The 23,680-nt window shown below is 40.3% G+C and overlaps 1 protein-coding gene across 5 annotated transcripts in view; it reads right to left on the bottom strand.

Moving 5' to 3' along the window:
• The window catches only part of Cmc1 (C-X9-C motif containing 1), a 75,201-nt gene that overhangs the window by 11,031 nt on the left and 40,490 nt on the right, over positions 1-23,680 (bottom strand). The window lies entirely within an intron of this gene.

The following is a 23,680-nucleotide window of genomic DNA, read 5'->3' as shown; positions in this document are numbered from 1 at the left end:
TTTAATCCCAGCAGGTGAATTTCTGTGAGTTCAAGGCCAGCCTGGTCTACAGAGTGAGTTCCAGGACCGGCTCCAAAGCAACACAGAGAAACCCTGTCTCAAAAAAACCAAAACAAACAAACAAACAAAAGTTCTAACAGAGTTTCTCCCTTAGAATCCATTATCCAGACTGTACATAGTCCATGCTCAATAACACATGGACACCAGTTAGGGCCGACTACATGCACGGCTCACTTTACAGAAAGGATGTGGGAGGAGGACATGTGAGATAAAGGTGGGAAGCTGCCTGGAGACACACAGACTACAGTGACCACAGAGGATTTCTAATGGGAAACAAGCAACAAGAGCTAAGACTTCCCAGGACAGGGTGTCTGGTCTCCATCTATGCTTCCTCTCAGCACATGGCAGAGCTGAAGGCTTCCCTCTGACACCACCACAGCCTCCACCTTCTGAAGAACCCTGCCATGTGCCTGAACGGCTAGTAACAAGGCTCTTGTTCATTACCAAGTCTTAAGACACCATAAAAATTACAAAGTTTCTGTTTCGTTTCCACCCAGGGATCACAGTGCACTTTTGGTCTCTGGGGCCACACCCTAGCCACAGCCAGGCCATTGGCCACTCTGCCTGGCACTTGCTCTGCCTCTGATCTGCTTGCACCCTACTCTCCCCACAGGCCAATGCCCTTTGCGCTGAGTCTTTACAGCGGTCCTCTCCACTGCTCTGCTACATGGTGGCTACTGTGCTTCTAGTAGCTCCAGACTATGCTGCACAGTAACTATTTTGCTGTCAAGCAGTCAGTCATTACCCCCATCGGGTGTTAAATGTGATGTCAGCCTCACAAAGAAGCTGTAGGGGTACAGTCTCAATGCTTTTACAGTTCTTGTAATACAAATTATCAAGGTTGCCTCTTCCTTTGAGCCATGTTCTGCTTTCCAATTGCTAAGGAATAGAAGTTACTTATAATTGGCTTAAAGAAAGTAGATAATTTCAGGAGTCTCCATATAGCTATATACCTAAAATATGTGAAAAATATTTTAAACCACAGCAACCAAAACGGATTGAGTTAAATTAAATATGTACAAAACTTACTGGTGGGAAGTTGTCCAAAACTACAGATACACCTGTATATACCACAACAGCATGGCTACCCTCTGAGGAGAGCTGGCAGAACAGGAAAAGAGACCAAGGAAAGGATACAGTGATCAAATGAACTTAAATCATGTATAGATATGATATGATCATATAAGATATGATCAGATCAGATAAGATATGATCACAGAAAAAGTCATGGGCAGTCTTCAAATGAAATGTGTCCATGAAGTTAATGCAGAATTGACCACGTGGACTATAGGAGTCTTTAAGAGAACTGGCATGTTGATGTGGAAGGTCCTTCTGTCTGTGTGTTGCTTTTATTGGTTAATGAAGAAAGAACTGCTTTGAGCCTATGGCAGGGAAGAACAGAACTAGGCAGGGAAAGTATGATGGGAGAAAGAAGGGTGGAGTCAGAGAGATACCATGGAGCCACCAGCCAGAGAGAGATAGACATGCTGAAACTTTGCTGGTAGGCCACGACCTCATGGTAATGCACAGATTAATAGAAATGGGTTAAATTAATATGTAAGAGTTAGCCAATAAGAAGCTAGAGCTAATGGGCCAAGCAGTGATTTAATTAATTCAGTTTTTGTGTGATTATTTTGGTTCTGAGAAGCCAGGATGAACAAGTGGCTCCTTGCAACAATTGGCATGTCAACGTGGGTAACTATATCCACATAAAAACCTGAGAAAGCATAAAAATTTATTCTAGACTCAAAAGAGCAGAGTTAAGCATGGTTTGCTAGTGGCATTTTCTTGGATAGGCTCTGTTGCTGGAAGCAAGCAGTGGCATGGCTCCTTTAGGAGAGGTTTTCCTGATTCAGCCTTAGCAGGAAAAAAGTTATAGTCATGCTGTTTTGAAATGCCGGCTTTCTGGGCCATCCTGCCAGCGAAAATTCTGACTCTTTCAGGCAGGAGGTCTGGCTACAGAGCATTTGAGTGGCATTTGTAAGCATAGTGCCGCAGCTTACATGATGGTGACATGGACTGGCTGTGTGCCTGAGAATGGGGCTGTGTGCATGTCTCTCAGAGGCATGAGTGGCTTCACCATGGTGGACTGGGCAGGAAACCAGGAAGTACCATACTTATCATAATAATGGTGCAGCTTAAGTACCATATATACCATAGTAATGGCACAGCTTAAGTTTTAAGAAGTGCTTATCATTTTAAAAAAGTGTTCCTGGACAGTAAAGAATTACAGATATGCAATAAAGACAAATCCAAATGAGTTATAGTGTTGGATAAATGTACGTAGGAAGAGAAAAGAAAAAGAGTATAGAGAGTCATACAATAAAGTTAATGCTTTAAAAAAAAGAGAGGGTAAAGTCTTTAAAGAGACTGAGTACAGATAGTCATAGATTAAAAGGAATACAAAAATAAGCCACGTAAAGATGGAAAATTCACAGAGAGTCTGGATTATGTATACTATTGTGCTCTCTTTGAGTTTTTTTGACTGCAGAGAGACATCTGATTCTGGGGACAGCTTAGTTAAACTACCATATATATTTCAAAGGTATCTTGAACTCAAAATTTGAGTCTAAGGATATGTTGCTTTGGATAAGAGGTTCTTCTCTTGATTCCACAGAGAGTGAGGACCTGTGAATTGCTTCCAGACTGGTGTGGTTTGATGGGACAAGACACCTCCCCCCAGAGATCGCTGTGAATACCTCCAAAAATTACTATGCCCAAAAATCATCAGGAAACAGTATGAAGAAAACTATGCCCATATTCCCAAATAGTGTCTATAAATGTTTGTTTACATATAAAAGGGGGATATGATATAGATATGAATAATTTGCATGGGTATGGATTTTGGTTTATTGATAGAAATTTAAGGCCAATTTTGTTATATGTATATGTATTTCTGATCTTGATTAAGGTATTGTGTTTGTGTAGCTCATTTAAAAATGTGATGTATAATTAAGAAATATAGGTTAATAGATAATCATCTATAATAGTCAAGTTTATAGTTATGTTAGTTAGGTTTACTAGATATATAGAGATGTATTTTAATTAGGTATTCTTCAAATTTTTCAAAGACCTTCAGAATATGGCATTTAAATGTTTTAAGAAATTAAGTCTCTTAATGACAGTGAGACACATCTGCTCCTGGTAGGACCAACCTACTTCAAGAGGAAGAAGGGCATCGAAGAGGCTCCTTATGGAGTTGGTGAGCCATTTGGGCAAGAAATTGCTCTTGCCTGGACTGCTTAATGGACTAGACATGCAGTACCCACAGAGAAATGACTGCTGAACTTGCCTAAACGTGAGATGATCCTTCGGGGTTCCTGCTTCATGAAAGAGTCTGCAAGACATTCTGTAGGATACAGAAGAAAGTGACTGACAAACTACCAATATAGGCAGAACTGCCTTTGAAATTTCCTGCTTTGTGGAAATATCTGTTGGATACTATGGGCCTAAAAGCTGAAGATGGATGCCCCAATGGTACAAAACTTTGGGTGTCTATCCAGGTAGTGGGATGTCTCTGTCAACTCTAGAGTTTTGGAAGTTGCTTACAATGCACTTCCTGCTTATTTAGGTAATATAATATCCTTCTGGAGTGTTTGATGGAGTTGAAGAATTCAAGTTCTAGTTTTCCTTCGTTAAGATAAAAAATAAAGTAGATATAAATATTGTAACTATAATTCTTACTTGATATCTGTTTTGTTATATGTAATTTTACTATGTTAAAGTTAAAGCCTTCCTTTTTGTTTAAACAGAAAAGGGGAAATGGTGTGGGATGTCCTTCTGTCTATGTGTTGTTGTTATTGGTTAATAAATAAAGAACTGCTTTGAGCCTATGGCAGGGAAGAACAGAACTAGGCAGGGAAAGCTAGGCTGTATGTTGGGAAGAAGGGTGAAGGCAGAGAGACGCCATGGCGGCAACACTGGAGATAGATGTGCTGAAACTTTGCTGGTAGGCCACGACCTCGTGGTGATGCACAGATTAATAGAAATGGATTAAATTAATATGTAAGAGTTAGCCAATAAGAAACTAGAGCTAATGTGCCAAGCAGTGATTTAATTAATACAGTTTCTGTGTGATTATTTCGGGTCTAAGCTAGCCAGGCAGCCAGGAACCAACAAGCATCCTCCCTTCTACAGCATGTTTAACAGAGGTGATAAAAAAGCGAGCCAGACACCCCTCCACTGTGCCCTGCTGTGACCTTATCACACCTGTGCCAAACTGATCCACTCAGATAATGGCTTTAATGAAACATTATTGCCATCCTAAGTTCTGCCTGGGGTGGGGGGACATGCTAGTTGGCAAATTTCCATACCTTTTTGGAAAATACAGTAGCTACTATCAAGAGTTTAATTCATAAATTTAACAAATCCAACATTGTACTTGTTTTGGAATATTATTTTAACTGTGAAAGATATATTACTTTTGTTCATGCTGCATTTGTGTAATTATGAAAAGATGTGTTGCATTTGTTTCACCTTGCCTGCCTAACCCACCTGATTGGTCTAATAAAGAGCTGAACAGACAATAGCATGGCAGAGAAAATAAATATGAGGAGAAGAGAACAAGAGGGACGCCAGCCAGCGGACATAGAGAAACAGTAAAAGTGAGATATACAGGAGAAAGGTAATAAACCCCGAGGTAAAAGGTACATATAGAGAAACAGGCTAAATTATAAGAGCTAGCAAGAAAAGACCTAAGGTAGGCCCAGCATTCAAAACTAATAATTAGTCTTTATGCCTAATTTGGAAGCTTGTTGGTGGCCCAGAAGAAAAGGCCTGGTACACCCTCCTGGCTTAGTTCAGCACAGAACACTTGAGCACTGCATTGTTTTAATGTCCATTCCCCAAAAGAATGGAAGTGTCTTACGGTGGAAGCTGACAGAAACAGTATTTTTAGGTTCTACTCAGTAAGAGGTACCGACAGTCATTTTTCTCTTTATCCAAATCTCTTCTGGAATCACTGTAACTGGCCTGAAGCCTCAAGATATTTTTGTAAAGTGTTCTACCATGTCTTTAGCAACACAATTTTAAAGAGGATCTTTCTTTCCTCCTGTACTGGCATATATTCATATAAGAATACTGTTGCTAGTATTGCCAACTGACTCTAAAATGATACTCTAATGCTTTAAGTGTCCACCTTCCCACCTTATGTTAAATGTTAAAGAGCTTGCATACTCAATTCTATCAATCTTTGAAAATTAATGAGAACTATAAAAACTATACAAAGAATTATAGGACCCTGAAAAAGCCCTAAAAATTAAGAATCATTAAAGTAAAATTATGAATTACAATAAAATTTCATTTAATTAAATAAATCTTAATGTAAAGAAAAATAAATGAACGAGAGATTGAAAAGACTAAGTTATTCCAAAGCATAATGAAATATGTGTTCAAGAACTTCTTTGGCAAAATACCAACGATGTGAAACTCTTTTAATCTCGGTATTCAGAAAGCAGAGGCAGACAGACCTCTATAAGTTAAAAGCAGCCAGGTCTATAAAGTGGGTTCCACGATTGCCAGAACTACACAGAGAGACCCTGTCTCAAAACAAAAAAAAAAAAAAAAAACAAAACCAAGGAAATTGGAAATCGATACATTTTGTACAACCTTCATTTTATTTCTAAGAAACTGTCTAGGTCAAATAACAAATTACTGATAAAAAGTCTTTATGTATAATAAAGGGTGCATCAAAAATTGTCTAGGAACAAATTCTGTGACCCCCCCATAATCCTTCCCTAGGCGAAGGCCATCCCATCTCCTCCCTAACCCCTCTGCTGCTACCCTCAACCCCAGGTGATTCCCAACACTGAGGCAGTAGAACTGTATCCCTCCCTGCATTCCATCCCTGGTGACCCTTCCCCAAGCCCACACCAGTCCAGCTGTCCCTAACCCGGCTGCTGGGCCCTCCGCCCCCAGTCCAGGAAGACTTCTGTCAAGCAGGCCCAGCACACACATGCCGGGACTGTGGGAGACTTGACTTCCAGGGGACCTGTACCCTCTCCCTGGATCCCAGTCCCCTTTCCTTCCCCAGGCCAACACCTTCCCAGCTGGTCCCTAGCTCTACTGCTGGACCCTGTCCCCTAACCCCAGCAGACTTCACCACTGAAACACAGAACATGCCAGTCACAACCAGTGACTGACCCTCCTGTCCTGTGGCCTGCCCCCTCCCATCTCAACACCAGCACCACTACTGAGTGCTGGCCCTAACTCCAAAGGACTCCCACTGCTCTGGTGCAGCCCTCACCAGTTGACAAGTGGTGTCTACCAGCTGAACTGCTGCCACACTCTTCATACTGCTTCCCCAAGATCCAAACTACAGCCCAACCCCTCCCACCTCATCATCCTCCCCAAGGCCAGCTCATAAGCCCGCATACATTCCACACCACTCAAAAGAACATCCCCAGCAGCTCTACCAGCGGCCAGGATGATCTTAGGTACCCCAGAAAATGACTCCAGCTTTACTGGAGGCCAGGCCGGATCTAGAGACCCAAGAAGACTTGGGCTTTACTAGAGGCCAAATGGGATCTAGGGACTTAAGGCCCCCAAAATCTAATAGAGACACCCTACTGGATCTGAAGGCTCACCAGTTCCCAGAACCCTTGGCCATTTAGGCCAAGAGACCAGAGAGGAAACTGAAACCAAGGAAAAAACAGCCATCCAACAAAGACAAACACAGGATTCAATACCTAGACCTATAATCAACCCAAACCCCATTGCCTAAATGCCAGTGCAAGAACAGTCAATATCAGAAAGAGTTACTACCAGAACCTAACTATCCTACAACAGCAAAACCTCAACATTCTAACGCAGCTAGAGCACAAGAAAATGAGCTTAAAAATAACTTTATGATGATGATAGAGATCCTTAAAGAGGACATGAAAAAAATCTAAAAAAATTGAGGAGAAGACAACCAAAAAATTGGAGGAAATAAGCAAATATCTTAAATAATGTCAAGAAAACCAAGAAAAAACAAACAGTGGACAGAAAAAAATAAAATTGTTCAAGACCTGAAAATGGAAACAGAAGCCATAAAGAAAACAAAGAACTGAGGGAACACTGGGAATGGAAATCTGGATGAACGATCAGGAACCAAAGATGCCAGCATCAGCAACAAAATACAAGAAATGGAAGAGCAAATCCCAGGCACTGAAAACACGATCGAGGAAATAGATTCACTGGTAAAAGAAAATGTTAAAGCTAAGAAATTCCTAACACAAAACACCCAGGAGGTCTGGGACTCCATGAAAAGACCAACCTAAGAATAACAGGGATAAAAGAAGAATCCTACCTCAACAGGCCAGAAATATATTCAACACAATCATAGAAGAAAATTTTCCCAACCTTAAAAAGGGCATACCTATCTATAGAGGTAAAATAAAAAAAAAAGAAAGAAAGAAAGAAGAAAACTTACAGAACACAAAATAGACTAGACCAGAAAAAAAAAGCCCCTTGCCACATAATAATCAAAACACTAAAAATACAGAATAAAGAAAGAATATTAAAAACTGAAAAGGAAAAAAGGCCAAGTAACATATAGATCACAGCCCAGACTAATATGCCCAGGAAAACTTTCAATCATCATAAATGGAGAAAACAAGATATTTCATGACAAAGTCAAATTTAATAAATATCTATCCACAAATCCAGCCCTACAGAAGGTACTAGAAAGAAAACTCCAACCCAAGGAAGTTAGCTACACCCATGAACACAGGCAATAGATAATCTCACACCAGCAAACCTAAAGAAGGGAAACACACACCCCACCCTCCCCACCACCACAACCACAACAGGAATTAACAATGACTGGTCATTAATTTCCCTCAATATCAATGAAACAAATTTGGCAATAAAAAGACACAGGAGGGCCACAGCCAAACATTAGTCTGAGCTTGGGAACCCAGCTGAAGAAAGGGAGGAAGGACTGTAGAACCCAGAGGGATTGAGGGCATCACAAGATAACCCACAGAAACAACTAGCCTGGCTTTAGGAACTCAGAGTCTGAGCCAACATCCAGAGAGCCTGCATGGAACCGACCTAGGCCCCCTACATATATGTGACAGTTATGTAGCTTGATCTACCTGTGGGAGTCCTGACAATGGCAGCAGGGGCTGTCTCCAATGCTTTGTCTGACTCTTGGGAACCTACTCCTTCCTTATACTGAATTGCCTTGCCCAGTCTAAATTGGGGAGGGGGTAGGATGTGGTGAGGGCTTAGTCTTATTTCAACCTGATATGCCATGTTTTGTTGATACCCATGGGAGGCCTGCCCCATTCTGAACAGAAACGGAGGAGAGGATTGAGGTCAAGGGCAGGCAGAGCAGAGGTGGGAGGAGAGAAAGGATGGAAAATTGTGGTTAGGATGTAAAATAAATAAATAATATTTTTTAAAATGTCTAGGCAGAACCAGAAGTCTAAGATAGTGGTCAAAACAATAATTTATAGTGTACTTCATTATCTGTAGGTATAGTTTCCAGATACTGTGATATGAACAAACTTTGAGTGAGTGTCCAATAACCCATACACTGAGGGATCTAAAACTATCAGATACTTGCCGAGAAGTGATGGTGCATGCCTTTAATCCCAAGACTTGGGAGGCAGAGCCTGGCAGAGCCTGGCAGAGCTCTGAGTTTGAGGCCAGACTGGTCTACAGAGTGAATTCTAGGATGGACAGGGCTACATGGAGAATCCCTGTTCTGAAAAACCAAAAAATAATAATAAAAAAAAGATAAAAAGTCAGATACTTAATCTTGATCTTTTATATTTTTTTCTTCACTTAAGGAATTTCATGGATCACAGTAATTTATAAACACAGTTATCCAGAACCAAGGTATTTACTGAGACAGAATAGCTTTAAAAGACACATTTCTAAACAAATCTGTTATTGATGGCTGGAAAGATGGCTCAGCAGTTAGAAGTTCTTGGTGCTCTTGCAGATTTATTTCAGGTCCCAGCACCCACACGGTAGGTCACAACCACCTGTGACTCCAGTTCCAAAGGAATCCAATACCCTCTTCTGACTTCTGGAGGCACCAGGCAGACACCTGGAACATACATACACCTATATACAAGCAAAATATTCATATACATAAATAATTTTTCAATCCAGGCCTCTAACTAGAACCACTATTTCTCTCTCTCTCTCTCTCTCTCTCTCTCTCTCTCTCTCTCTCTCTCTCTCTGTGTGTGTGTGTGTGTGTGTGTGTGTGTATGTGCAGTAGATCCCCTGAAGATGGAGTTAAGGGAGGTTGAGAGTCACTCCATGTGGGTGCTTTTTGTCTGTCTGACATTGTTGTTCACTACCACCTCCTCAGTTTCATATTGTGTATAGAATTTGTCCAAAACAAAGTTAGAAATAAATATATAACATGAACCTCAATAACTTTGTGGAAATTACAAACTTGGAGGAGAATACTCAGACTCATCTGTTTGCTAGAATATTTATTTAATGAGATAAAAATGAGACTCCCAGAAGAAGCAGTCTTCATGCTGCTGGCACACAGAGCGCTCAGGTCTATGGAAGAGCACAGGCCAAAGATGTGCTAGTGGTACTAAACAGGGCGTCGGGTAGCCCTTAATACACTGCTCCACAGAAGAAACTGTATTATCTTATGTTGCCTTTTAAAATTTTTCTGTTTCCCCATGTAATTTCATTATTATTTTCCTGTAAGGCACTTAAAGTTACTGATAGTAACAACACTGGCAACTACAACACTGATTGTTCAGGGTGTGCTGCGCACTGTCCTAAATACTTTATGTGCATAAGAACTCACCAAATAGGCACCATTATTTCCTTCGGTTACTAGCCGGGGAAACTGAGCTTTAAATAGATAACATCCTAATTTTAAGACCATACAGTACGGCACAGACTGGACTAGAACCAGGCTTTTTAAATTCACTCCTTTCCAGGATGAAAGCAAGGGCTGGGAGGCTCACTACCCTGTAGGAACGGCTAGACCAGAGCAGACCAGCAGGCCAGTGTTCTCAAGACCCCATCTAGCACAGGAGCAGGGGTCAGGGCTGCGTGCTGGTTCTTACTGAATGGCAACATAGTATTTTCAAATATTGTAAGCGAGAATTTTATACATTGGAAAGTGGTTCTCCAAACTGAATAAAATGGGCTGATTTTCTCCTGTATTCATTTTTCCTGTGAGCTGGTAAGTTTCCTTAGAGCTCCTGCCATGAGCACAGGTGAAGGGTTATTTATAGGGACAGTGGCAGACACTTGTTATCCATTTGAAGAGGCCAATGAGAATAAATTCATAAATGCAATGATAAGTCCTCTCTCCTTCCACAAGCTTCTCACAACAAGCACACAAAATGAAAAACTCTGCACTTCAGATTTGAGGTATGTCATGCACACACTGTGACAGAAACACAGACACGTTTGTGTCTCTCCGCAAGGTCCAAACCATTGTTTTAAAGAATAATGGCAATTTCACAGGCTACATCATCAGTATATTGACTGTACTTGCCAATTGGTCCCAATTTCCCTTGATATCTGGCTGATGAGGGATTAATTTCAATTTTAATTACTAATATTAGCTCTCAGATCACACATCAAGTAGTAATTATGTCTCTGTCGCTCTCTCCCTCTCTCGCTCTCTCTCTCTCTCTCTCTCTCTCTCTCTCTCTCTCTCTGGGTGTGAGTAGGTTATAAAAGGTTAAAAGGTTAAAGAGGGAACAAAGTTCAAGGAGGTGGAGGAGGACACAGATACCAGGAATCTAAACCCACTGCAAGTAGCTAGATTATTACAAATCAGTAGGAAAGCTAGTTCAGAGCAAGGCTCAGAAGTGACTGAGGCTGCAGAGGTGGGGTAGATAGGACCCTGGAGACCATAACAGTGAGGTGCAGCACCAGGTCTGGACACATGAACAGACCAGTGCATGGCAATTTCGGAATGCCCTAACAGTAGTAAGGGACCTAGATGGGCTCCCGTCTTCACTGCAGTGTTCTGTGTGGAATGCAATGAAGGCTCAGAAAGTTCTTGGTCTGGTATGTTTTTAGTATGTCTGTGTGCCCACATGGTCCCAATCTCCTTTGTTTTATTTACATGTGGTACATTTTTTTTATTTTCAGTATTAAGTTATTATCAATCTGTGCTTCACATGCGGGGCTGGTGCCTGCATATGCAATGGCGTGCAGTCATCCTTTCTCTGTGTCTGCACTTAAAATGGAGCCAAATGCTGCTTTGTGAAATGGAGCCACCAGAGCAGACACAGCCTGAGAGCCAACGTTCCACACAATCTGGGGTAACTTGGTGCAGTGCAGGGCAGCCTGATCTCAACAAAGTGCTGCCAGGAACTGAAAAGGATCACAGGTAGGAGATTCTCAGGCGGCAGCATCCATGAGCGTCATTCATGATGAGAAGTGGAGGGCAGAGAGAGAAGCCAAGCAAAAGAACCAAAACGTCAAAGAGTCTGTTTCTTCCATCTTCCTGACACACGGTCTACTCACAAATCAGAATGGTGCCAACCCTGGAGTGAACTGGTGTGACAAACACTCACCAAGCTGCTTCTAAACAGTTCCGTGTCCACATCGACGGCAAGAGCCTCCAAGTCACTCACAGGAGCAGCTTCAGTCGCCTCCCCATGTAGAGAACTATTACACACACCTTTCTAAAGTAAGGTGACTTGTGAAGAACCACAGAGAGAGCATTACAGAAGCAGGCGTTAGAGGAATAGCCATAGCCTATCTGCTTGTGTCTTTCCGTCCCCACCAGCTCCAACTCTTACTACAGCACAAAACAGCACGCAGCCATTACACACAGCACACTGACAGGTGCTGGTCTCCAACACTCCTTTCTTTTCCGTTTTTAAAGGGTGTGTTTCCACCCTAAACTTGCTGGGCTCAAGAATCTCCTACCACTGCCGCGCTCCACAAGCTGGGATCACAGCACAGGGAGGTTGTGCCACTAGCAGCCCCCAGGATGGAGAGGATGTTAGTGATGCAGGAGAGTATCACCGCTCAGGATGTTAGTGATGCAGGAGAGTATCACCGCTCAGAACACAAGCACATGGAGCCACAGCTCTGGTTCCCTCACAGCAGGGACACTGACTGGGGGACAGGAGTTGAAGAAACTGTCTGTCCAGCATTTTGGTACTTTGCAAGCATGGAACCAAGTGTTAACTTAAAACAGGAAGAAAAAAAAAGTAGTTCTAGGCTGGGAGACATGGAAAGGGAACCAGGGCCGAGGGAGGGGCATGAGGAAGCCATTCTAGCCCTTTCCCCAGTCTCTGTTTAGCAACACCTGATGGGACCCCACTGAGACCTAGAACTCCCATTCATCACCCTCCAGGGTCGTTTCTGATGTATAGCTTAATTTCCTTAAATACTAATTGTTCTCAACTACAAATTTAGAAATTTCTTTCTGTGAAATGTATGTCTACATTGTTTCGTCAAGTGAAAAGCATTACTTCAAGGTAAAAAGACTCTCAAAAATCACACTGTAGGCTTTCTTCTAACTGAACAGTCACACCCACTGCCAAAATGAAAGGAATCTGACAATAATATGTGCTACCTTGGTGGTAAATAAATCTAAATTCACAGTTTTGAAGAAAAAAATGGGGGAAGGAGGCTAAAAGAAACGGTGCCCCAAATTTAATTAGTCATTATTAAGTATAACTATCACTAGCTAACAAGGCAAATCGATACTTTTAGTTCTGGCTACAGCTTATTTAAAGATTCTACAATGTTACTCTTAAAGCCAGGTCCTGCGGAGGTGTCATCGCGCCATTTATACTCCACACACTTATGACATTGCTATCACACTCTTAAAATAAATGAGAAGCCCACGCCACATCTCAGACCAACAAAATGCTTCTGACTGTTTTTATTTCAGGAAATAAACATTAAAATAATTCTTTACTGCTCACTTTTTTCAATGTTGAATGGTTAAATAAAACTATACAGGGTTTTTTCTCCCTTTTATGTTACAAGTATACTTCAGAAGTCGGCATTTAATCACTTGGCTTTAGAATTCGGCTCTAGATAATATGTTACAAAAATTGTGACAACAAAAGCATTTTGTGACAAAATTATTATGCTTTTAATTTTCTATTAAATTATGATTTATTAACATTCTGCACTTTAAAGATTAGTCTGTGTATAGAATGAATTTAGTGGTGCATTTAATGCGACAAGAAGATAGGAGGATGAACATGAAAAGATCACTCTGCATTGCAGTGCATGAGCTGTTTGACAATTCTAGCGCAGTCCAACAGCAAAGCTTCTCTCTAGATTGATCACGGCTCAGTTAACAGCACTGAATATCTAATATCGCCAACTCAATTAATTCTCACCTGATTAACATCAGACTGATATTCAAACTAAATCATCTCTCCAGTCAAGTAGAAATCAATATTTCTGATTTTACTTTTAAATTACAATAGAAAAGAAAATGCATGCACCTTCCATATGCCACGAGCGGCTTCCCTGGTCTACCGTGGCGTGGCTAACACAGCTGATTAAAGTATTATTCTAATTTGAGCACCGCTATGTAGCAGGAACTGATTAATCTGAACCCAGAGATGGGGTAAGGTAATTAAATATATCTTATACAGGGCAAACAGAATATTGACATAAAATAAACTTGACTTCTTTAAAACAAACCTCACTGTTTATCAACTCAAGTAGTTAAGAATATAGTTTTATTAGAGATTGATTACTCTGAGATAATAAAGATATGTCAGACATATTTCTAATGGGCCCAGAAACAGCGACCCTTCTCTAGACCACATCTCTTCTATAACTATCCTCTCCTAAGGGCAGGCATATACCTAAACCAAGCCAATTTCTAAGTGGCCTTTCCAGGAGGAGGAAACACAGTGACCCAGCTGCTGAGTACAGAAATCACCAAATCCTCAAATAAGAGAGACCTTATATAAATTTGTAATCATTACTGTAAAAATGTGGAATTTACACTTCTTCAGCTCCTTTCAATTTAACAAGATGAACTGTAAAGTCAAATTATTTGCTGTGTTTGTTAATCAGAAATAACTTTTGTTTGTTAGCAAACTCAAAAATTTAGAAGAAAATTAGAAAAACTGAAAATTTTTAGAATGAAAATTATAGCTAAATGTAGTTAACTAGAGTTGAGAATTCTGAGTAGTGTAAATCAAAACTATGTTGTACACACAGTACAGGTATTATAACAGAACTGCTGTTATAGTGTAATATTAGATGCATTTTATATATAAAATCTTATTTATAATGTAAAAATGTACTTTTATTTCTAAACTTCACAAACTTACATTTGCAGGTAAGGGAATTGAAAGGATCACAAAATAACAAACTTCAGCCTTCTATTCTGCTAAGTAGTCTATCAAACAATATGAACACAAATGATTAAATATTTAAAATATTGCTAATGTATTTACAATGTTAGATCTCAGACCAATCATGTGCTACTCACGTGCAAGCATAGACACTGCGCTAACATCAGCGCCGAGGGAAGCCTTGAAAACTTAGAAAACACTACAGAAAAATTTTCACTTTTGTTCTTTCTATTATTACAACCTTTATTAAAAGAATAAAAGGGAACTAGACGACATAACTCATCTCTCAAATACACATTTTTGTGCCGTAGGAACAGAGGTGGAAAGAGTAGATGCTACAAAGTCTTCTTTGTGAAACTCCACAAAGAATATTTTTAATTTTAAACCAGAATGTCAACAAGGTTGATTGAAATAAATAGAAATAAATTAATGCTAAATAATTACTAAGGAAGTTTTGTTTATGGAAATGAATAATTCAGTGTTTTGCAAACTAAACTCAAGCAGCAGCTGCTTTGCTGACATTAAGCTAAAAAGAGCTTCCTTAAAATGAAAAGGCTTGAACAGCATAGGATCATTATGTTTTTCATGTCAAACAGAGTATGTGATTCCTGGGTCTTCTGGGCTTGCTGTAAAATATTCCACAGTTACAATACTAACCAGCCAATCATGTCAGAAGTCTCAGCATCACCATTTTCATGGGAAGACTCTGTCACATTCTACTTAACTGAATATATGCATAATTTCTGGCCTGTTAAATCTCATAACAGCTGGGAAGAGAGAATAATTCAGATTTCTAACAATCTGCTCCAGGCCTGCTTGATCCTGGGTTTTACAGTAAGTCCAAAATGAGCCCTAGACTCTCAGTCTGTCTTCTATTCAAAAAAGAGCAAAGAAGGGCGCTCTTCTCAGACTGAAGAGACACTGTCCTGTTTGCTCTTGTTACATAACACCCGAGTCTTCCATGCGAGCAGTCAGCAGGTATTAACGTGGAAATGTTTAAAAGGTTACAACTACCACTCACGCTCAGCCTGATATCATAATAGACACCAAGGGCAGTCACAAAGGGAAACGAGGTCCTGTGCCTGTGGTCTTTGTTTGAGGTTTCTCTGTTACGCACAGCAACTCTTCTGTGGGTCACAGAAAGCAGTATCCTCTGACTTTGTTTAACTAACACATCAAAAAGTGCATATGAACATTCTACTTACATATATGCATGCATACTATCTAGATCATGTTGAACACAAGCATCTCCTCTAACATCTGTCCTATCTTTGTGATGAGAACATCTTTCTCTCTTTCTCCCCATTTGTTTCTATGACTCAGTCTGACTGCATCACCCATGTTGGCTTGAACCTTGCTGTGGGGCAGAGCCAAAAAGCCACTGGTCTGATGCATGCTACTTCTTACCCTCTACAAATCCTACATCTTAGCTCACTCTTTTATTAAGTATGGACTGAGCATATCTCTCCCTCAAGCTGTGTTCTGGCTGTGTGGACTGTATGTGTGAAATTAATCAGAACACTGCCCTTTGAAGCTTATTCTCAAAGGCAGACAAGAAGCAAGCACTGTGGACTGTCAGAGTCACAAGGGGACAGTGGGAGATGGGGTTAGAGAGGGAGCCATGGGATACATTTTCAGTAGGAATGTCCAGGGAGTACCCTCAGAGGGAACTGTCAGAGGAAAAACTTAAAGAAGCAAGGAATCCAACAAAATAATTTCACAGTCAGTAATACCAAAATGTCTAATTCTGCACATGACAACCCAAAAAATATTTACGAAGAAAAATGGGCAACGAGAAAGATAACAGTAGACGAGACGACTAGATTCCTAAGCACGGCACAGACTACTCCATCAACCATTCCAAAGGCACAGCTGTTAGTGCTAGCAAGTGTCTCAGCCACACAAGACTTACATTTCAAAATACCACATGGCTAGCCCTCAGGTTACATACACACAGGCAGCACTGTACAGAACAAGCAGGTTTTATTTATGTATTTAAAAGTGTGTACGCACACACACATATGCGTGTGTGCATGCACACACACACACACAAGACAAAGAAAAAAAAGAGGTTATGAATTTGAGAGAGTGTAAATGCCATACATGGGAGGTGTTGAAGGGAGGAAAAAGAAAAGAAGGAATGATGTAATTATCTTATAATTTCAAGAAAAAAATTACATTATTAAAAATAAAAGGTTTGTAATAAAAGCAATCCATTGAGAAAACATTATTCATAAGGACATTTCTGGAGTTGTAGAATGTAGAAACTGTATCTTATTTTGCTTGATTTTTCTAAACAAAAGCAACAGGAACGAAGCACTGACGCAGCTTCTCCAATGGAACCAAACAATTAAGGGCTAAGTCCAAAGCAGCAAAGCCCCATCTCTACCAGTGCGGGCTCACGGGCGAGAATGACTGCTCAGTGACAGAGCATGGGACTGGAGGTGACACTTCCCAGCGCTGCGAAGTGGGCACAGGTGGGCAGTGTGACGGACACACCACGGGCAGGACACAGGGTGCATGGAAAGTTCTCATTCAAAGGCTTAGGGCTAAAGAGTTATTAAATTTCTAAAAGTAACTGAAATACTCTTAACAAGTCTGAGGTTTCTGGTATTGCTGATTTATGCTGGCTTTAACTTGGCCGTATCATTTCCATTAACTTCTTAACTTGGATTAAGAATTTTCTTTGTGCTTGCAAAATAGAAGCAATCTATTCCACACTTCCAGTACTCAGTGTCTACACGCAAGTCCATTTATTGCACTTTTAACTTGTTTTTGTTAAATAGCTCCTTCAGAAAATAGCACATCTGTTGAAGTACCACATACCCAGTGATGGCACAGCCACTTAGGACTTATTAGCTAAGCACCACACTTACTTTTAGGAAACAGGAATTCTTTATGTTGGCTATGTGTCCTTTAACACATTATTTTCAGTCTTCAATGTACTAGGTATAAAAACGGAGGATGAGAAACATTCCCAACATATCCCCCTTAGATTTAAATGATTCCAACTACAAACAGTACTAGGCTGAGTACTACCATTGTTTTAAAAAAATCTGCATTTCTTTAGAAGTGTTACCTTTCAGTACATACAAAATAAAAAAATCTGTTTCACACACAAAGTGTTCAAACTATTTTAAAAACTAAATATATTCTGTTATAGAGTGCATTAAAAGGAATGTTTTCTATGCTCTTATCTTAAGGATCAAAAATACACATATAATAAGAAGTCTAATTCAGCTGTTAGCCCAGTATAACATAAGCCCAGTTACTATGCATAAAGAATAAAAATTCAGGTTTATAATGGAAATGTCTACTGGTGGGCACCACTATTCTGAGTCAGGAGCATCAGATGGGAATGTTTCACAGACTGTGTAGAAAACAAAAGTTATTGGAGCTGTAAATAAGGAACTCATGAGTATGAACACTGCAGTAGAGTGTAGAGTCTCTGAAAGCAGAAAATGGATCTGATATAAGCCCATCCAATCGTTCCCTCTAAGTCCCATTCCACCAACTTCTAGAGCTATGGTTTCCTGGGCTTCTATAGGAAAAGCCGTCTGCACTGCTGCACATAGTGGCTTCACTCTACACTCTTAACTACGATGCAATCTGCAAATTTTCTTGCAAATCTGGCTTCTTGGGTTTTCAGCCTTTAGGGTTTTTGGTAGTGACACGAAGCTCCTGAATCACCAATGATAAGGCTTCTGGTCATAAAGCTAGACACAAACAGTTTTCACACCTAAACTAGTATCAGAATTCTTGAGGTCACAATAGGACAACCCACAGCCCCCTTGCAGAGCCACCAGGACTACTGATCCAAGCTCTCTCTCTCTTTCTCTCTCTCTCTTTTTATAGGTTTTAATACGTTTTATTTGTAAAACCTATTAAAATATCTCCAAATCCACCTAGCAGCAACAGGTAATAGATAAGAATGCATTTGTCCTACACTGTAGGCAGGAACCTACCCTGGATTTTGACACACAGCACTCACTGTTCTACAGGCAAATAGAGTAACTGTACAGAAACGCATGCATAGCAAGGGAAGAGGAGCCTTTCTCTCTTTCACGTCCACCACTATCGCTAAGACTCTCACTGTTGACAGAACTTGGCTACAGATTTGCTCCACCCACAGATGACCCTGACAGAGACTGTTTCAATGCACAGACACTGAGTTAGGACAGAAAGGAAAGTCTGTGGCGTGACTACCTAGTTCTAATTTAATTCTACAATCAAATTCAAAGCTGTATTTAAAACAAAATCAACATAGTTTTTTAGCAGGATTGGATGGACTCTCAAGTTAAATGAGTTTATTTAATTGCTTATTTATTTACTTATATGGTTTTTCAAAACTGGGTTTCTCTGTGTAGCCCTGGCTGTTTTGGAACTCACTCTGTAGAGCAGGCTGGCCTCAAACTCAGATATCTGCCTGCCTCTGCATCCCGAGTGCTGAGATTAAAGGCGTGCACTGCCACCTCTTAACTAAAAAGGGGAACTTTTAAACGATATATTTTGACCAGTTAGATGGCTCATCTGGTAACGGTGCCTGTCACCAAGTCTGATGATGTGACGGGTATTTGGGACTTACGGCAAGCTTCCCTCTGACCATACTACGCTCCCCGCCTCCACATATAATAAGTAAGTGCAACTTTAGAAGAGGCATTTTGATTCAAAGCCTTGAAACTAAACAAACAAAGGGAGCTTTTACAAGACAAAAACTGGCTGGTTGACGCTGGACTAAAAGGAGACCTCACAACTCCAGGCAGCATCAGCCCCGTCCCACTCCCTAGGAAGTGCTTCCTCAACAGATGCATCAACATCCTCAGAACACCAGTGACAGCAGGCCTCCTCCCCAACAGAGTGCTGAGGGCACGCACAGAGGATGTCTTGAGAAAGAGTAGAAAAAAACAAACAAAAGAAAACCACTCAACACAAGAACTTCTACGCACCTTCAGAAGACTTCTGCAGGGCTCAGCAAAACCACCCAGCGTATGTCATTTTTCAGGGATCCACTTACTAGAGAGGATAAGCCAAATGCAACCTCACAGGGAAAGAAAACTCCCTCCTAAACGCTATTAAACAATGGTGTTGTCCCTGCCCCCCACACACACCTCAGGCCTCAGGAGCACACAGAGCAGCAGAGCCCTCCTGAGAGCCCAAAGGGGAGGACAGACATCAGAAGAAGGTGGCAGGATGCTAAAGAGCATTTGCTCACAGAGCATCAGAAACAGCAGGACAACTCTACAGAGACGCCTCAGGAAACGAGGCAGCATCGCTCGGATGTCACACTATGTAAGAACTTACTAAAAGCAGAAATTCAGGAAAACTGTATTTCCAGGAACCGTGGTCAAAAGTGAGATGAAAAGAGATAAAGAGACTGAAAGTCAAAATAAATCCCGAGCAATGCTAACAAACACAGCAGAAACACCAGGAGGATGGTACAGAAATAGGTAAAATTCAAGTGGAACGTTTTATAAAAATGAGTCAAACTTTTTCAGTGAGCAGATCCAGGGAAAATGCCTCCCAAAGAGGGGAGAGGGTAGGGCCAACCTCCCCACTGCCACCCAGACAAGGAACACAGCAGGGAGATGACTCCGCTTCCATGGTCAGGTCACAGAAGCCTGTGGCTGTCTCTCTCTCTGTGCTCTCTTCAGCCAGGGGCTGACACCACGTACTGTTACATAAAAGAGACTTAACTGACACGGAACTGGGGAAACAGATGCTGCCAACCAGCAAGGAGTGAGCAGATCCTTCCCAGGCCAGGCTGCAGAGGACAGTGCAGACCTGGAGACTACCAATAGCAGCAGCAGCAGAGACTGGAGGGGGCCTGACCACCAGATCTGTCAATGAATGGGCACGGACGCTGTGCAAGCCAGACTCCCAGTTAACTAGCAGCGGAACAACAACAACAAAAAAGTATGCCGTGTGAAGCCTGGTCTCTACATTTCAAGAATGACTCCAACCTTTAAGGAAGACAACTCTAAAGTAGAAGAAAGATACTTCAAATTACAATTAATGTTTGGTACAATTAGAAACTCGCTCTCAACACAGAGAATTGGTGCCTGAACAGCGAGGGCCGAGGAGACAAAGAGCTCTGATGCAATACACTTTCTGATGAAGCCACCACACTCAAAGACTCTGAAAGGATCCTCTTTATGTCTGAGTTTGATGTTGGGCAGGAAGGAAAATCACACTGGCCTCAGACTTCTCAGAGCAGCGTTCAATGTGGTGTGGACAAAGGTCCGACGTGGAGAAGACATAACTGGACAACACTTTATACACACTGGCACAAAAATACACGGCAACAAGCGATCCTCCACCCAATTCCAGAAAGCAAGCACTCTCCAATGTTATTTTAGAATAAAACTGTTCTTTTTATTTTGAGCTCAGTTCAAAATCTCAGAAAAGTGTGACTTTTAGTTCAACGATTTTTTAAAAAACTATTGACAATGAAATTTAAGCAAGATGGATCAAAAAATAACGAACTGAGGAAAGGGTGAGCAAAGCATTATGGTTTCAACAATGAAGTAACTATTAGTCAGACTCATTCAAAACTATTAAAAATTAGAACATGCAGTTAGAGCATACATAATCACTCAAGCTTACTAAAGGCTTTCATAATATTTTTATGACCGAGGCTAGAAACATACCTTAAATACGGAAAAAAAGCATTAAAATATTCTTTTATAACTTAGAGCATTCCAAGTTTTATATTTTAAAAACTTAACTCTACAGTTAACTGTGCTATAGATTATATCTGTTTAAACCAAAAAAAAGGGGGAGAAAAAACCTTAACGCCACCTCAAAGAATTAAACAACTGAAAAGAGAACCAAAGTGATAAAAATAAGCCTGCTCTGAGACACATTTTTCAAGTAGCGCTCTTCGACAGAGCCAGGTCACTCGAGCAGCCCACAGTGCGTGTGTCCACAGGCTGCTACAGTTCACAGTCTGTGATAACACTCTTCATTGCTTCTAAAAAATAATCTTATGAGACTCGTATAAGCATGTGAGTAACCACACTTAAAGCTTGAAAACCATGAAACTGGAATACAACAACCAGAACAACACAAAAACAAACAAGCCTCCTCGCTTCGTGGTGCTGGGGTTGGAACCAGGCTTTGTGCATGCTTAGCAGTGTGCCACTGAGCTCCACATGAGCAAAGAGAAATGAAAATTACTTTAAAAGCTTGAACACTCACTCTAGCAAGCAGTAAGACACAGTCTTAAAGATTTATCATGTAAAATAGTCATTGCAATTCTTTTAACACAAACTCTTTTTCTGGCAGACTGCTGAAGTTTCATTTTTACTCTTAGCCATGATTAACTTGTTTACACTCCTTGTCTCAACATTCTAAAACATGTTCAGGATGTGGTTCCTGAAGTTCAAGCTTTCTTTTTAATACTAATTACAAAATTTAAAATTATTTTCAATTATATCCTTGAAAAGACCTACAGCTTTCCTAATAAACTCTTAATAGCTAATGTTCAACTTATAATGATGGAAGGAAAGAGGCAAGAGCACACACACTGACTCTCTTAACAGGATTGGCCGGCCTCCTTTTCTACCACAAGATGGAGATAGTGTAAAAGTATTTACATATTGCTATAATACTACATAAATGGCATATACATATACTATATAAGTAGAATATATAATACTATGTAAATAGTATATATAATTATATAAATAGTAAATATATAGCTATATACTATTTATTAAAATACTTGATATCACAGCTCATAATCAAAAACAGTAAAAACTCACTGCGCAGCTTTGTAGCATCCTTCTAGGGGATAAAAATCTAAATACATACAAATTAACACACACAAAATCTTTTCCAAATACGTTAATAACCACAAGAATTTTCACATCCAATATAGACACACGCTTAAATATTCAAAACATTAGCACTGCCACATCTGCACACAGGTTCCACGTGCACCACCTGCACAGCCAACGTTTGGCTAGTATTTACAGTAACATAAAAACAGACTGCTTCTCTTACCACACTCTGCAACTGCAGACATTGCAATGTGAGTCAGCCAGACCTTCAGCAATCCAGCACTGAACAACCATTCAGACAGAGCTCACAGGCAACATTAAACTGGAAGAAGTAATCTCAGAAACTGAGACAAAAATGCCCATGAAAGTGGCTGAAAATAAAGGACACATTTCCTGATGACTCCCACCCACGCCCATATTACAAATCTAATTCCCTGGTATATTAAATGATGAACTAGTCACCAAATAAATAATTCTTGAAAATTCATGTCTTTAAAAACAAAGGCATTTAATATTACACAGTATTAAGCATGCTTTTACTTGTAATACTGTAAACTAGATTTTAGTGTTAAATAGTCACATTCTACAGCTAATGACAGTGTTCCTCGGTGCAGAACTCTCTCCTCAAAGAGCTCACTAAACCTATTCTTAGAAATATAAGATAAAAAAATAAAAATGGGCTGTGTTAAAATTGAACCCTAGAGGGCAATGAAGCTCCACTCTTTACTTTGGGACATGCCAGTTTACAGATGCCCTGACCGGTTTTACATCCTGGACCCTATGCTTTAGAACAAAAAAGAAATGGAAATAAAAACAAACAGGTTGTGTCCTATCCACTAATGAAAACATCAAGGAAATGGTAAATGCTGAAAAAGGAATATGGTACATAAGCCTACTCCTGATACACATCACAAATATATATATATATATATATATATATATATATATATATATATATATATGGATATTAACACTCAGTAGGAATCAGGCGCCAGATAGGAAAGATATATTTAACAAGTCATTTAGTACAAATGCTGTGCATAACTTTACATTCATTAAATAACATGTTAAAATTTATAAGAAAAAAAAAGGTGAAGAATCCAACTCCAACAGCAATTAACCCTACATGAGCTCCCCAAATATAACTCAGATTAGAGTTCTTCCTCCAAAGTCAAAGAATCAAGAAGTCTGCTGACTACCCACCAATGAGGTAGCAATGCTTACGCTCAAAATACTGACGGGAGCAGGAAGCTGTTTATCATTATGAAAGTGTGTATGGCACGTTTTGTATCACTGAAATACCACCACACAGAAAGACCACCAACCTCCACAAGTTGGCAATGGTATTTTAGTGTCGAACCACATACTCTTAAAAACTAAGCATATAAAAGACTAAAATGTACACATCAACAGAGCAGCATGACAGACTGAGCCAGAAACTTACCTGCACAGGTCATAAGAACTTGCAAGAAAGCCCTACTTTGTTGTTTTCTGTATTTCTTCAGTGCTGGGGATTGAAGGCAGGTCCTTACCCATCTAGGTAACACTACCTCTGAGCTATAGGCC

The sequence above is a fragment of the Myodes glareolus genome, chromosome 4, assembly GCF_982192425.1.
Source record: "Myodes glareolus chromosome 4, mMyoGla1.1, whole genome shotgun sequence".
NCBI lineage: Eukaryota > Metazoa > Chordata > Mammalia > Rodentia > Cricetidae > Myodes > Myodes glareolus.
This window is presented reverse-complemented; position numbering and strand designations above follow the sequence as displayed.